Here is a 15,868-nt window from a genome sequence, read left to right on the forward strand (position 1 = left end):
GTGTGTGTGTGTGTGTGTGTGTGTGTGTGTGTGTGTGTGTGTGTGTGTGTGTGTGTGTGGTAAATGAACCTGAAACACACAGGGAGGCAGCATGGGGAGGTAGCATGTACTGTAGATTGTGAGAAGACATGAGAAGGCAAACAATATCATTTAAGAATTCTATAGTATCAGCTCAGGCCAAGCCACAGAAACCTGCTAATGAATCCTGTGTGCGTCTCAAATAGCACCCTATTTCCAATGTAGTGCACTACTACTAGGGTACCACTTGGGACGTACCCCTGATTCCTCAGAGCAGCAAGATGTCAGCATAGCCAGGTAGTGACAACCTGGCCTGTACCAAAACTATTGACAGTTAAGTTGTCATCTGTTTTTTCTTGTGAATGTGACAAGAATATACAGGCATGACATTCATTTTGAGGTTAGTAACTTGTTTGTTCATATATGAAGACGACATGGTTGTGATCCATAACCAACCAGCACAGCACAAACACAGGGAGTACAGATGAACCAGCCACAGCCCCCCCCCACACCGCCCGCAGGGTCAGCAGGTTAAAGGTCATGATGATGGCCACCGGGCCCAGGAACTGGAAGATTAGATAGAGGAAGGTGTACCAGTCCACAAAGTTGTGCTGATAGATGTAGCAGCCCAGCTCGTCCCACTCCAGCAGCGTCACATGGGCGTTATCCAGCAGGTAATGACATATTTGCATTGTGTGTCTATATACAGTATCTTTATTAGTTTGTTATGTTACCACCACAGCTCTCTCTGCTGGGATCTCTTAATTGGGCCAATACTGACTGAATGTATAATTATGCCCACCTCTGTGGTATTGTTCAGCTGACATTGATTGTCATTGCCTTGCACGCTGAAGAAGGGCTCATAACCAAAACGTTTGTGCAGCAATAAAAACATGTCAAGGAGTGGTGTCCTATATATATATTCTTTGCGTTATCAAGCAGGCCTAGAACCACGGACAGGACCCAGAGGAACCCCCTGAGCCTGTCTGCTTGGGCCCCAAGTTCGTGGGGCTGGTGCGCACCACGGCCAGGTCGTGCTCCACCATCATGTAGACCATGGAAGAAGGAGCTGCTGTAGAAGTTGATGACATAAAGGAAGGTGAAGCGGCACAGGAAGTGTCCCCACAACCACACGTTCTCCAACATGGCCTACAGGATGGAGAAGGGCACCACCACTATAATCAGTAGGTCCAACATGCCTACATTGAGCACACAGAAGAGCATGCCGTTGCAGCTGCTGAGCAGCACCACCAGGGCGTTGAGCGTCAGGCCGGCCACGAAGAGCAGCTGCTGAGCAGCACCACCAGGGCGTGGAGCGTCAGGCCGGCCACGAAGAGCAGCAGGTAGAGCAGCACCACCAGGGCGTGGAGCATCAGGCCGGCCACGAAGAGCAGCAGGTAGAGCAGGAAGAGCGCCATGCGCTGCGAGGCGTTGTCCTGGTCTGTGTAGTTGTCTTCGTACCAGGATGAGTTGCTATGCTAGTGCTCCTTCATGACCTGTAGGTGGACAACGGTAGTTTATCCATTACAGGACCATGAGAAAATACAGAAATAAATCTGAGAAATGAATACAGTGTCATATGAATCACTATGACACGCAACCCACCAGAGCTCTGGACTGTTACAGATTATTTATGTGGATATCATAGTTACAAAGAAAATTTGTCTGGAGAATTATCAGACCATATGGAAATAAATATTGTATTGGTCACATCCACATATTTAGCTGATGTTATTGCGGGTGTAGTGAAATTATTGTGTTCCAAGCTCCAACAGTGCAGTAATATCGAACAATTCACAACAATACACACAAATCTAAAAGTAAAATAATGGAATTAAGAAATATATAAATATTAGGACGAGCAATGCTGGAGTGGCACTGACTAAAATACAGTTGAATAGAATACAGTATATACATATGAAATTATTAAAGCAGTATGTAAACATTATTAAAGTGACCAGTGATTCCATGTCTATGTATATAGGGCAACAGCCTCTAAGGTGCAGGGTTGAGTAACCGGGTGGTAGCCGGCTACTGATGGCTATTTATCAGTCTGATGGCCTTGAGATAGAAGCTGTTTTCAGTCTCTCGGTCCCAGCTTTGATGCACCTGTACTGACCTCGCCTTCTGGATGATAGCGGGGTGAACAGGCAGTGGCTCGGGTGGTTGCTGTCCTTGATGATCGTTTTGGCCTTCCTGTAACATCGGGTGCTGTAGGTGTCCTGGAGGGCAGGCAGTGTGCCCCCGGTGATGCGTTGTGCAGACCTCACTACCCTCTGGAGAGCCCTGCGGTTGCGGGCGGTGCAGTTGCTGTACCAGTAGTCCTTGTTCTACTGACTGAAAAGCTAAGATGGCACTCTATTCACTACATAGTTCACTACTTTTAACCATAGCTTGGGCTCTAGTAAGAATTCATGCACTATGTAGGGAATAGGGTGCCATTTAGGATGCACCCTGCAAGATATTTTTAAAAAATTATTTCACCTTTATTTAACCAGGTAGGCCATTTGAGAACAAGTTCTCATTTACAACTGCGACCTGGCCAAGATAAAGCAAAGCAGTGCGACAAAAACAACAACACAGAGTTACACATAAACAAATGAACAGTCAGTAACACAAAAGAAAAATCGATGTACAGTGTGTGCAAATGTAGAAGATTAGGGAGGTAAGGCAATAAGTAGGCCATAGAGGCAAAATAATTACAATTTAGCATTAACAATGAAGGGAAGAGAAGACTCCACATCAGGAGGCTTACCTTCAGCAGCAGAGAGCAGTGATGTGAGGATAAGATGACGAGCGAGAGAGCAGAGCAGGATACACACGGCTGAGAGAAATCAAAGTCCTGGCTTACTGAGCGCTGTCCCAGCGCATAGAGCAGACTTTCAGGCTCTGTGCACTGGCTCTGTATGTTCCTCAATGACCGCTGTTCTGGTACAGACATGAGCCTCACAGTTAAAGTACTCTCCACGCCCACTCCCCCATCCCCCAGTTAGATGAGAGGACAAGATACTGTATCCACGCTGGAGCATGAGAGGACAGGACAGGACAGGAGAGGAGAGGACAGGACAGGAGAGGAGGACAGGACAGGACAGGACAGGAGAGGAGACCAACATAGAGGGGAGATATAAATGAGACAGAAGACAGAAGCCTCCAAAAAGAAAAAAGACAAGAATTTCACCTAACTGAGCCTCCCTGAGTTCATTATTAGGATGTAACTAAAGGGGCTAAAATGAAGTTATTATTAAGACTTGAGACTACCACAATAGTTGTGAGCAAGAGCCAAAATCCAAAGGTCAAGTCAATGTCACCTCTCAATCAGGGAGGTCAGGGAACCCAAACAGATCCAACACACAGTTTGGAAGCTAAAATGCTAGTTTAGGGCGTGGAACATATGGAGTCCACTGTTTATTTTTCACCCCAAGATTAACAGTCCCTATCTGACATTTTGGGCATTGAATAATTTCTAATGATCTTGTCAACTGTAATGGAGGTGATTGGTAACTTAAAGATATCCTCTGCAGGTGATGATGAGATTGGTACCTCTTTGGTGAAATCGGTCTTCCTCGATTACTGAGCCGCTAATGTATATCTTCACCAAATCTATGCAAACTGGTATTGTTCCAAAAGATTTGAAAATTGCCCAAGATATCCCCCCTCTATAAATCTTTTCTAAAATCCTAGACAATTTGGTAAATAAAAGAATGTTGAAGCATGTAAATCAACACTGTGTTCTATATGAGCACCAATATGGTTTTCGTAAAAACTACTCCACAGATATGGCTCTTTTGCAACTTGTGGGTAAAATCTTTACAGCCCTTAACAACAATTAATACACTCTTGGCATCTTTTTAGATGTATCCAAAGCGTTTTACACAGTTGATCATGAAATAATACTTTCTAAATTGCATTATTACGGCTTTCGTGATTATACATATAATTGGTTATATAGTTCTGTTTATGATAGAGAACAATTTACTTCTGCTAACGGCTGTGCATCTACCAGGGCCAAGATATCCTGTGCTGTGCCACAGGGTTGATATTTGGACCTTGTTATTCCTAATCTATATCAATAACCTTGCTGCTGTATCTTCTACTGTACTTCCCTTTCTCTTGATCACACCAATTTGCTTTTATCACACAAGAATTTTCTGAATGGTTAGAGAAAAACAAATTCTCTTTAGATGGTAAAACAACTACATTTATTGTATTCATTAGAAAGAATAAGAAATATTGTAAAAAAAAAAAAAAAGAAAAGAAAAAGTGCCAGAATCTCATTTTGGTGGGAATGAAATGGAACAAGTCACACCACTAGATTCCTCCGAGTTCTAATTGATGAAAAGTTATCCTGGAAAGATCATATTCAATTTGTCTGTAGCAAAGTGATGAAATCTGTTGGTATCATCAGAAAGATGAGTGGTTTGGTTCATCAGGCAAGCTTCCTAACCCTACTGTATACTATCTTAATTTACCCATATCTAATTTACTGTAATATTGTCTGGGCCAGTACATATGCCTCCTACCTACACAAATTACTCATCATACAAAATACATTTGCAAGACTAGCCACCTCCTCTAATTACCTGGCCCCATTTGCACCTTTGTTTAAGAAACTCGATTTCTTGTCTATTTACGACATGAATGTACGCCAATTATGCACTTTAATCTACAAATACTCATACCTCCCAGACAGCGTACCCTTCAATGTATTCTTCCAGGTTAATTCTGAAATCCACCTATATAACACAATACACTGTGATAACCTTCACCCTCCCAACTGCCGCCACTCACATAGTCATTTCTCTATCAGATACAGAGGTACAGTACCATACTCTGGAATTCTTATCTTCACATTGCCAAAACCTCATCATCCCTCAATAACTTCAAGCGAAGACTGGGGGTCAGCCTGATGAACCAAACTAACCAATAATCCCCTCCATGTAGCCTAATTCTCTCTCTCTCTCTCACACACACACACACACACACACACACACACACACACACACACACACACACACACACACACACACACACACACACACACACACACACACGTTTTATATGTACATTTATAATTAATATGCTTAGTTTAACTGATTGAACAAACTTACATTTTTTTTAACTTATATTTGTGGTGCGGTTTTCATATAAGCCCCTTTGGGTTTCCAACCTCACTGTTTTTAGCAGTTTGTTTTATCTGTACTGTTTTGTCTTTCACTTTTCTTTGGTGCGAATAAATAAAACCTAATACCTCATAATAAACCATCCATAAAAACGATTATATATTTAAACATTTATTATTTGGCCCTTAAAAAAAATAATGCGCAAATATTGTACAATCCTGGTGTGCAAAGCTCTTCAAGACCCAGAAAGACTCACAGCCGTCATGGCTGCCAAAGGTGGTTCTAACATGTATTGATCAGGTGTGTGAATACTTATGCAAATTAGATATTTCTGTATTTCATTTTCAAAAAATTAGCAAACATTTCTTTATGGGGTATTGTGTGTAGATAGGTGATATATATATATTTAATCAATTTGGAATTCAGGCTGTAACAAAACAAAATATGGAATAAGTCAAGGGGTTTGAATACTTTCTGAAAGCACTAACATGTTAGGCTATTTGAGATTTTGCCGTACCCAAATACTGCTGTCTTCTATTGTTGTCTTCTATAACCCCTGAAATATTGTTGCCACCTAAACATTGATATCCACTAAATTGTGTCACAGTTTTACAGAATGCATTAAAGTTACAATTAAGCTTGCACAATGATAGACACCAGTGACTTTTAGAAAGGAGCACAGTCCATTTTCTTCCCATTCCATATCTCTCTCAGGTCACACAGACCCAGATCCTTTCTGTCTTGGATTTGTTTCAGGCTCTTTCTTAGAAAAGAGCGCCTTTTACAACAACTTCGTACCTCTCTGTGTCCACTCAGCAATTGCCATTGTTCCCCATACCTACTTATTTTGTTCATCTTTTGTTCATCACTAAGCTTAGGGCCCTGGGTGTGAACCCTGGGTGTGGACTTCCTGACAGGCCAACCCCAGGTGGTGAAGGTAGGTAACAGCACCTCCGCCAATCTGATCCTCAACATGGGGGCCCCACGGGGGTACTTGCTCAGCCCCCTCCTGTACTCCGTGCTCACCCATGACTGCACGTTTGCTGACGACCCAACAGTGGTAAGCCTGATTACCAACAACAATGAGACAGCCTACGGGGAGTAGGTGAGAGCCCTAGTGGAGTGACAACATGACAACAATATGGTAGCAACACAACATGGCAGCAGCACAACATGGTAGTGTGACAGGTTAAAGGAAATACTCATAGCCTGTTATACATTAAAAAGTATTAGTAAGTTCATAGTATGTGAGGATCTTAAAACATCTAAGGTTAAAAAGATCATGCATTCTGTATTAGTTGATAGAGATTGATAACATTCATATAATTGTGTTAAAAAGTTAAAATCCATCAAGTGTACAAAGGGTAAGAATTGTAAAAGGAATGTGTAAACATTATATTGATTACTTTATTTTGTGGTGCCTAATTGAAGGGGAAAAGTGTTAATCTGTGATCTACTAAATGCTCTTTAATCTATGAGCCTGAGATCGATTGCTCTGGTCTCCACCCAAGTTCGCGGGGAAATCGCGGTCTTTTCTTCATTACAGTAAAAGTTCTCATTGAGGAAACAATACCGTATCACTCTCGTGATTATTTCTCCCCTTTTTCAGGGGCGTAACAGTTGCAGCACAAAACAAGGTACAAACATTATTGGGTACAGACAAATAGAACCATGAGGAAACCTGTAGAAAACACTATGCTGAAGTACTGAAATTTGCACAGAAGAATGTTGTTTCTTAACGTTCTCTGAACAATTTGAAAACATTACTTTAAATAGAACCATGAGGCAACCTGTAGGAAACTTTATGTTTAAGTACTGAAATTCCCACCTAAGAGACACATGGTTCTCAGAACGTTTTGTGCTAGCTGGGTATATTGCACCATTCCCAGAATAAAATAATCATAAGACAACCATGCTCTCACCAAGCTCTAAGAAATATGGTTCTCAGAACATTATATTTTCACTTAATCAGATTGCACTGTGACTGCCTGCTGTGTGGGATTTGGTGGTTTACTGGAAGGCATTAACATGTTCATGACATCCCTTAGAGATGGTCAGGACACCTATTTCCCTCTAGAGAACTTTGAGAATACTGTAGGCCTACTAGGAAATCTGAATTTATGGGATAGAGCCACAACTTCCGAAAATGTAACACCGATAATTTAATAGATATCAACTCAAACATAGATTTAAGAAACATTGAATACATTTGCTAAAAGAATATTAAGATAACTCAGTGATTACATTTTTTTGGAGGGGAGGCATTTCTTCACCATGTGTTTTGATTTAAGCAAGGAAGTCCAAGTGAAGTAGGACTTTAAATCAATCAGTCTTTCTAAAATACCAGTCCAGTGTGTGTTCATAAAATAGCCATTCTGTCCTTTTGTGCCTCCATCTGGTCGGAGAATCAGCTGGAAGAGCATGGCATAAAGACAATGCTCTCTCTCTTGCCATCATCATAGAAGCCATTAAAACACACCCTGTTGTCAGACTTCGACAGTGAATAGGACTGATAGGTCTCCAAAATTCCAGAAATCCAGAACTCCAGGTACCTGATGATGATCATGATCATGTTTCTCTGTGTTCCACAGGTGACAAAGTTAGTACTAAGATTCTTTTTAAACTTATTGATGGATACAATTAAATAAATAGCTCTTTTAAAAACTGTATATTTTATCTCTATACAAAAGTACTTGTCAGTTAAGGAATTGTAACAACAAGGTAGTAAATAAGGAGTGTTTTCGTATTGAGCCAGCTATGGTTCTGTAGCTGTAGCTGTGTTCTGAGGAGCTACGCAAAGATCTCAGCAATGAACTCATGGAACCTCTTGGCGTACTGCTCAGGGTGAACGGTGGACATTTCTGCTCCAGACTAGGAATCACACAAACAAAACATGTCAAACAAATACAGGTACTGATAAACCAACAACGATGAGAATTAAAAATGTTCAGATAGGGAAGACATCTTGAAAACAATAGATCAATCAATAATTCAATCAAATGTATTTATACAGCCCTTTTTACATCATCAGTGGTTATGCATAATGTGCTGCTGTGCTACTGATGCTGTGCCCTGTCTCTGACCCTCACCTCCACGTCTCTGTTGAGCTTGTCCATGATTCTTTCCTTCTTCTCCTCACTCACATAAACCTCCTGCATGTTATTCCTGAACTCAACATCTTTGCACGTTGGCAACTCTCTAACCTGACAACACGATGAAAGAGAGGGGTGAGGGAGCAAGTGAACAAGAGAACCAATTTAAATGACAATAACCTAAAACAAGGTCAAATATATATTGGAGCTCTACCATCTGCCTCCTGTGTTTTCATTTGGGTCTTGCCTTGTGTCCTTATAATGCTTGAAAATATGAAGAGTGGTACTCAGTGAAGTGTCGGAGTTGCCCAAAACATAACACTTTCTATTCAAGACAAAGTTCATTTCTTTGCCACATTTTTTGCAGTTTTACTTTAGTTCCTTGTTGCAAACAGGACACATGTTTTGGGATATTTTTATCCTGTACAGGCTTCCTTCTTTTTACTTTGTCATTTAGGTTACTACTGTGAAACTACAATGTTATTGATCCATCCTCAGTTTTCTCCTATCAAAGTCATTGAACTCTGTAACTGTTTTAAAGTAACCATTGGTTTCCTGGTGAAATCCTTGAGTGGTTTCCTTCCTCTCCACCAACTGAGTTAGGAAGGATGAGTGTATCTTTGTAGTGACTGATTGTATTGATACACCATCCAAAATGTAATTAATAACTTCACCATGCTAAAAGGGATATGCAATGTCTGCTTTAATAAAAAAAATTTACCCATCTACCAATAGATGCACTTCTTTGCAAGGCAGTGGAAAACATCCCTGGTCAACGTGGTTGAATCTGTGCTTGAAATTCACTGCTCGGCTGAGGGACCTTTCAGATGATGAAGTAGTCATCAAAAATGTATTTTAAACACTATTATTTCACACAGACCATGCAACTTATTATGTGACTTGTTAAGCACATTTTTACTCCTCAACTTATTTAGGATTGTCATAACATAGGGGTTGAATACTTATTGACTCAAGAAATGTCAGCTTTTAATTTTTTATGAATTTGTAAAAATGCCTAAACATAAATCCACTTTGACATTATGTGGTATTGTGTGTAGGTTAATGACACAAAATCTAAAATTAATCAATTTTAAGTTCAGGCTGTAACAGAACAAAATGTGGAAAAAGTCAAGGGGTGTGAATACTTCCTGAAGGCACTGTGCATAGTGCCAGCTTTTTATTATCTCATTGTATCAAAGACTTTAGTCATTCAAGCCCAAGTAACAGGCAGGATCGCAAGTTGTCTGAAATGTAAGTTGATGTACTAAAAGTGAAAAGATCCCACAACTAACTCTTGAAAATAAATAAATAATTTTGAGATTTTTCTCTGATCTTACCTTCTCTTTGAAACTCGCTTCACGGGACACCAGGGACACCTGATAAAAGAACAGATTCTGTTAACAACGGCTCAAAACGACTTCAAACAAACAATCTCAGTCTGACACAGACTCTATTTTCAACAAACCTGCCAGTAATTCCATGCCGTTATTTCATTTAAGTGTGATCCTACATCTTTATGAGATTTCTTGTTGTCAACTAGTGTACAGGATGTGCAGGCTTTTGTTCCACTCAAGCACTAACACACCTGCTTGAAATAATCAAGGTATCACAAATTGAATCAGCTGTATTAATGCTTAGTTCAAACAAAAGCTTAAACATCCTGCAGCTCTCCAGTCTCCAGAACCAGCTTTGCCATCTCACGGTGGCACAGTTGTGCACTAAAGGGAAAAGGGTGCCAGATGAGAAGCAGACTAAGTGTTGTTACCTGGTGATATTCAGACCAGGTGATATTCATCTTGTGCAATAACGGCATCTTGATTTACAAGATGGTTTAGCAGTCGGACGTCTATTTGTCTTGTCCTGTCCCGTCCCGTCCCATGTATACAGTTGAAGTCGGAAGTTTACATACATTAAAACTACTTTTCAACCACTCCACAAATTTCTTGTTAAAAAACTATAGTTTTGTCAACTCTGTTAGGACATCTACTTTGTACATGACACAAGTCAATTTTCCAACAATTGTTTACAGACAGATTATTTCACTTATAATTCACTGTATCACAATTCCAGTGGGTCAGAAGTGAACATACACTAAGTTGACTGTGCCTTTAAACAGCTTGGAAAATTCCTGAAAATTATGCCATGGCTTTAGAAGCTTCTGACAAGCTAATTGACATCATTTGAGTCAATTGAAGGTGTACCTGTGGATGTATTTCAAGGCCTACTTTCAAACTCAGTGCCTCTTTGCTTGATATTATGGGAAAATCAAAAGAAATCAGCCAAGACCTCAGAAAACAATTTGTAGACCTCCACAAGTCTGGTTCATGCTTGGGAGCAATTTCCAAACGCCTGAAGGTACCACGTTCATCTGTACAAACAATAGTACGCAAGTATAAACACCATTGACCACGCAGCCGTCATACCGCTCAGGAAAGAGACGCGTTCTGTCTCCTAGTGATGAACGCACTGTGGTGTGAAAAGTGCAAATCAATCCCAGAAACACAGCAAAGGACCTTGTGAAGAAGCTGTAGGAAACAGGTACAAAAGTATCTATATCCACAGTAAAACGAGTCCTATATCGACATAACCTGAAAGGCTGCTCAGCAAGGAAGAAGCCACTGCAACAAAACCACCATAAAAAAGCCAGACTACAGTTTGCAACAGCACATGGGGACAAAGATCGTACTTTTGGAGAAATGTCCTCTGGTCTGATAAAGCAAAAATAGAACTGTTTGGCCATAATGACCATCGTTATGTTTGGAGGAAAAAGGGAGAGACTTGCAAGCAGAAGAACACCATCCCAACTGTGAAGCACAGGGGTGGCAGCATCATGTTGTGGGGGTGCTTTGCTGCAGGAGGGACAGGTGCACTTCACAAAATAGATAGCATCATGAGGCAGGAACATTATGTGGATATATTAAAGCAACATCTCAAGACATCAGTCAGAAAGTTAAAGCTTTGTGGCAAATGGGTCTTCCAAATGGACAATGACCCCAAGCATACTTCCAAAGTTGTGGCAAAATGGCTTAAGGACAACAAAGTCAAGGTATTAGAGTGGCCATCACAAAGCGCTGACCTCATTCCCGTAGAAAATTTGTGGGCAGAACTGAAAAAGCGTGTGCAAGCAAGGAGGCCTGATTCAAACCTGATTCAGCTACACCAGCTCTGTCAGGAGGAATGGGCCAAAATTCACCCAACTTATTGTGCGAAGCTTGTGGAAGGCTACCCAAAACATTTGACCCAAATTAAACAATTTAAAGACAATGCTACCAAATACTAATTGAGTGTATGTGTCACGTCCTGGCCAGTATAAGGTTAATTAGTATTGTAGTTTGGTCAGGACGTGGCAGAGGGTATTTGTTTTATGTGGTTCTGGGTGTTGTATGAGTCAGGAGGGCATTTGATTTAGTATTCCAGGGTTTTGGGCACTGGGTGAGTTTCATGAATTCTATGTTGAGTCTAGTGTGTCTGTTTCTATGTTTGGATTCATTGGGGTTGGGACTCTCAATTGAAGGCAGGTGTTGTCTATTTGCCTTTGATTGAGAGTCCCATATATGTGGGTGTGTTTGTCTTTTGTGGGAGATTGTTCTGTGTTTCGCCTTGTGCCTTACCAGACTGTTTTTTTGTTGATCGGTCGTGTTTTGTTATTTTTGTACGTTCATTTTGAAAGTTAATAAAAGTCAAGATGAGCCTACACGTACCTGCTGCGTTTTGGTCCTCCTTCACCGACGACAACCGTGACAGAATCTCCCACCAAACCAGGACCAAGCAGCAGAAGAAGGAGCAGTGGGATTTTGAGTTGGACTATGGTGAGAGATGGACTTGGGAGGAGATCTTGAAGGGAGAAGGCTCCTACACTTGGGAGGAGATCCAAGCCGGAAAAGATCGCCTTCCATGGGGACAGGTGGTAAGAGAGAGAGAGGAAAGGCGAAAGGCTGGTATGGACCGGGAACGTTTGAGGTACACGACTAGCGTTGAAGCGCGAGAGGCACCCCCAAGAAATGTTTTTGGGGGGGCACACGGGTAGTTTGGCTAGGCGTAGGAAGAGCCGGAAGCCAGCTACCCGTGGTTATATGAAGGAGCGTATGGGGTGGAGAGCGCTATGTTTCGCTGAGGAGCGCACTCTCTCACCCATACGCACGCACAGTCCGGTGCGAGTTATTCCAGCCCCTCGCAGGTGCCGTGCTAGAGCGGGCATCCAACCTGGTAGGAGGATGCCTGCGCAGTGCATCTGGTCGCCGGTACGCCTCCGAGGACCAGGCTACCCAACTCCCGCTCTACGCACGGCTACCATCAGGCCCCTGCACAGCCCGGTCTGCCCTGTACGAGCACCCCGCTTGTACAGGGCTACTAGTTCCATCCAGCCAAGGCGGGTTGTGCAGGAGGTAAGATCTAGACCGGCTGTGCGCCTCCATAGCCCTGGGTTTCCAGCTCCTGTCTCTCGTGCGGACCCGGAAGTGCGTCAACCCAGTCCGACTCGTCCTGTTCCCGCTCCCCGCACTAGCCTTCAAGTGCGAAAACCCAGCCCCGCCAGTCAACAGTCGTCGGAGCTGCCCGCCAGTCAACAGTCGTCGGAGCTGCCCGCCAGTCAACAGTCGTCGGAGCTGCCCGCCAGTCAACAGTCGCCGGAGTGGCCAGACTGCGCTGAACTGCCGGAGTGGCCAGACTGCCCTGAACTGCCGGAGTGGCCAGACTGCCCTGAACTGCCGGAGTGGCCAGACGGCCCTGAACTGCCGGAGTGGCCAGACGGCCCTGAACTGCCGGAGTGGCCAGACGGCCCTGAACTGCCGGAGTGGCCAGACGGCCCTGAACTGCCGGAGTGGCCAGACTTCCCTGAACTGCCGGAGTGGCCAGACTGCCCAGACTGTCCCGAGTTGCCAGACTGGCAGACTGTCCCGAGTTGCCAGACTGCCCCGACTGTCCCGAGTTGCCAGACTGCCCAGACTGTCCCGAGTTGCCAGACTGCCCAGACTGTCCCGAGTTGCCAGACTGCCCAGACTGTCCCGAGTTGCCAGACTGCCCAGACTGTCCCGAGTTGCCAGACTGCCCAGACTGTCCCGAGTTGCCAGACTGCCCAGACTGTCCCGAGTTGCCAGACTGTCCCGAGCTGCCAGACTGCCCAGACTGCACCGAGCTGCCAGACTGCCCTGAACTGCCAGAGTGGCCCGACTGCCTGGAACGGCCAGAACCGGAGCCACCTCCTGATATAGGTGGGTTGGGGAGGGGGGGTGTAGCACAGTGCCGTCGTTGACGGCAGCCACCCTCCCTTCCCTCCCTTTAGTAAGGGGGAATTTTTTGTTGTTGTTGTTTGGGGTTGTTGTTTTTTTGTTTTTTATTTTTAAGGTGCTTCCGGGGTTAGCACCTTTAAGGGGGGGGTACTGTCACGTCCTGGCCAGTATAAGGGTTAATTAGTATTGTAGTTTGGTCAGGACGTGGCAGAGGGTATTTGTTTTATGTGGTTCTGGGTGTTGTATGAGTCAGGAGGGCATTTGATTTAGTATTCCAGGGTTTTGGGCACTGGGTGAGTTTCATGAATTCTATGTTGAGTCTAGTGTGTCTGTTTCTATGTTTGGATTCATTGGGGTTGGGACTCTCAATTGAAGGCAGGTGTTGTCTATTTGCCTTTGATTGAGAGTCCCATATATGTGGGTGTGTTTGTCTTTTGTGGGAGATTGTTCTGTGTTTCGCCTTGTGCCTTACCAGACTGTTTTTTTGTTGATCGGTCGTGTTTTGTTATTTTTGTACGTTCATTTTGAAAGTTAATAAAAGTCAAGATGAGCCTACACGTACCTGCTGTGTTTTGGTCCTCCTTCACCGACGACAACCGTGACAGTATGTAAACTTCTGACCCACTGGGAATGTGATGAAAGAAATAAAAGCTGATATAAATCATTCTCTCTACTATTATTTTGACATTTCACATTCTTAAAATAAAGTGGTGATCCTAACTGACCTAAGACAGGGAATTTTTATTAGGATTAAATGTCAGGAATTGTGAAAAACTGAGTATAAATGTATTTGGCTAAGGTGTATGTAAACTTCCGACTTCAACTGTATATCGTTTTCTTCGTATATATTTTGAATCTCAATTTCCATCTACGGACTGAACATACTCTCTTGCAACCCGCCTCACCCAATGTGGTACCGATCTACTATTTTTTTACACTTTAGAACCCGGAACCCCCATCAGAAGCTAGCCAGCTAACTAGCTTCTAGCTAGTAGTCAGTTATCCACTGCTAGCGGTCATCACCGTTAACTCGGACATCAGCCAGCCTCAGCCCGATCAATTCCTGCCAGTCTGCACAGCGCGATATCAACCCAGAGCATATCGGACTGCTCTACCACATCTCCGGATTCCTACCGCAAGCTCTGAACCATTACACCGGATCATCGCAGCTAGATAGCTGCTATCCGAGTGGCTACTCCGGGCTAACGTCTCTGTCCCGAAGCAAGCACCAGTTAGCCTGGGGCTAGCCTCGAGCTAGGCCCATCTCCCGGCTAGCCGAAGAGGTCTTTCAGCCAATTCTTTGGCTACAATACCGATTTTGCCAATTGGCCTGGACCCTTTTACTGCGGACATGGAGCCCCGGCAATCCATCACGACTGATCTACCGACGTAACCGTCGGAGGGGGTCTTATCAGGCTATCCTGTTACGATGTCGCGGAAGAACCATCTACTAGCCCCGGCCCGCTAGATTTTCTGAAAGCTGTGTCCCCTGCTCGCCTAGCGTAGTAGTGACTACTGAACAGCATCCTGACTCACCTATTGCTGCTCTTTTGACCCTATGATCACTCGGCTACACAGCTGATGCCCCCTGGACTGTTTCAATAACACGGTACTTCATTTTGTTTACCTGTCGGCACCAGCCTCGAACTCAGGTCCTGTATGTACCTAACTAACCCACTCTGCCCATTCATCGCCATTTACCCGTTGTTGTCTTAGCTCTCCTGATCAACACGTGTTTGCTTTATGCCTCTCTCTAATGTCAATATGCCTTGTCTACTGCTGTTTTGGCTAGTTCTTACTGTTTTATTTCACTGTAGAGCCCTCAGTCCCACTCAAAATGCCTTAGAGAGCTCTTTTGTCCCACCCCATACACATGCGGAGACCTCACCTGGCTTAATTGGTGCCTCCAGATATGAAACCTCTCTCATTGTCACTCAACGCCTAGGTTTACCTCCACTGTACTCACATCCTATCATACCATTGTCTGTACATTATGCCCTGAATCTATTCTACCACGCCCAGAAATCTGCTCCTTTTATTCTCTGCCCCCAACGCACTAGACGACCAGTTCTTATAGCCTTTAGCCGTACCCTTATCCTACTCCTCCTCTGTTCCTCTGGTGATGTAGAGGTTAACCCAGGCCCTGTAGCCCCCAGTTCCACTCCTATTCCCCAGGCGCTATCTTTTGTTGACTTCTGTAACCGTGAAAGACTTGGTTTCATGCATGTTAACATCAGAAGCCTCCTCCTTAAGTTTGTTTTAATCACTGCTTTAGCACACTCCGCCAACCCTGATGTCTGAATCCTGGCTTAGCAAGGCCACCAAAAATTCTGAAATTTCCATCCTCAACTACAACATTTTCCGCCAAGATAGAACTGCCAAAGGGGGTGGAATTGAACATTTACTGACC

General features: G+C 43.6%; 1 long non-coding RNA gene across 1 annotated transcript; it reads right to left on the minus strand.

The window, feature by feature from the left end:
* Positions 1-7,511: 7,511 nt before the first annotated feature.
* Positions 7,512-8,487, minus strand: LOC115149863 (uncharacterized). Its single transcript, XR_003866986.1, has 2 exons — positions 8,228-8,487; positions 7,512-8,009 (listed from the first exon to the last, which is right to left on the minus strand). It is a non-coding gene; the product is annotated as an uncharacterized LOC115149863 (long non-coding RNA).
* Between the last annotated feature and the right edge of the window lie 7,381 nt (positions 8,488-15,868).

The sequence above is a fragment of the Salmo trutta genome, chromosome 16 (genome assembly GCF_901001165.1).
Source record: "Salmo trutta chromosome 16, fSalTru1.1, whole genome shotgun sequence".
Taxonomy (NCBI): Eukaryota; Metazoa; Chordata; class Actinopteri; order Salmoniformes; family Salmonidae; genus Salmo; species Salmo trutta.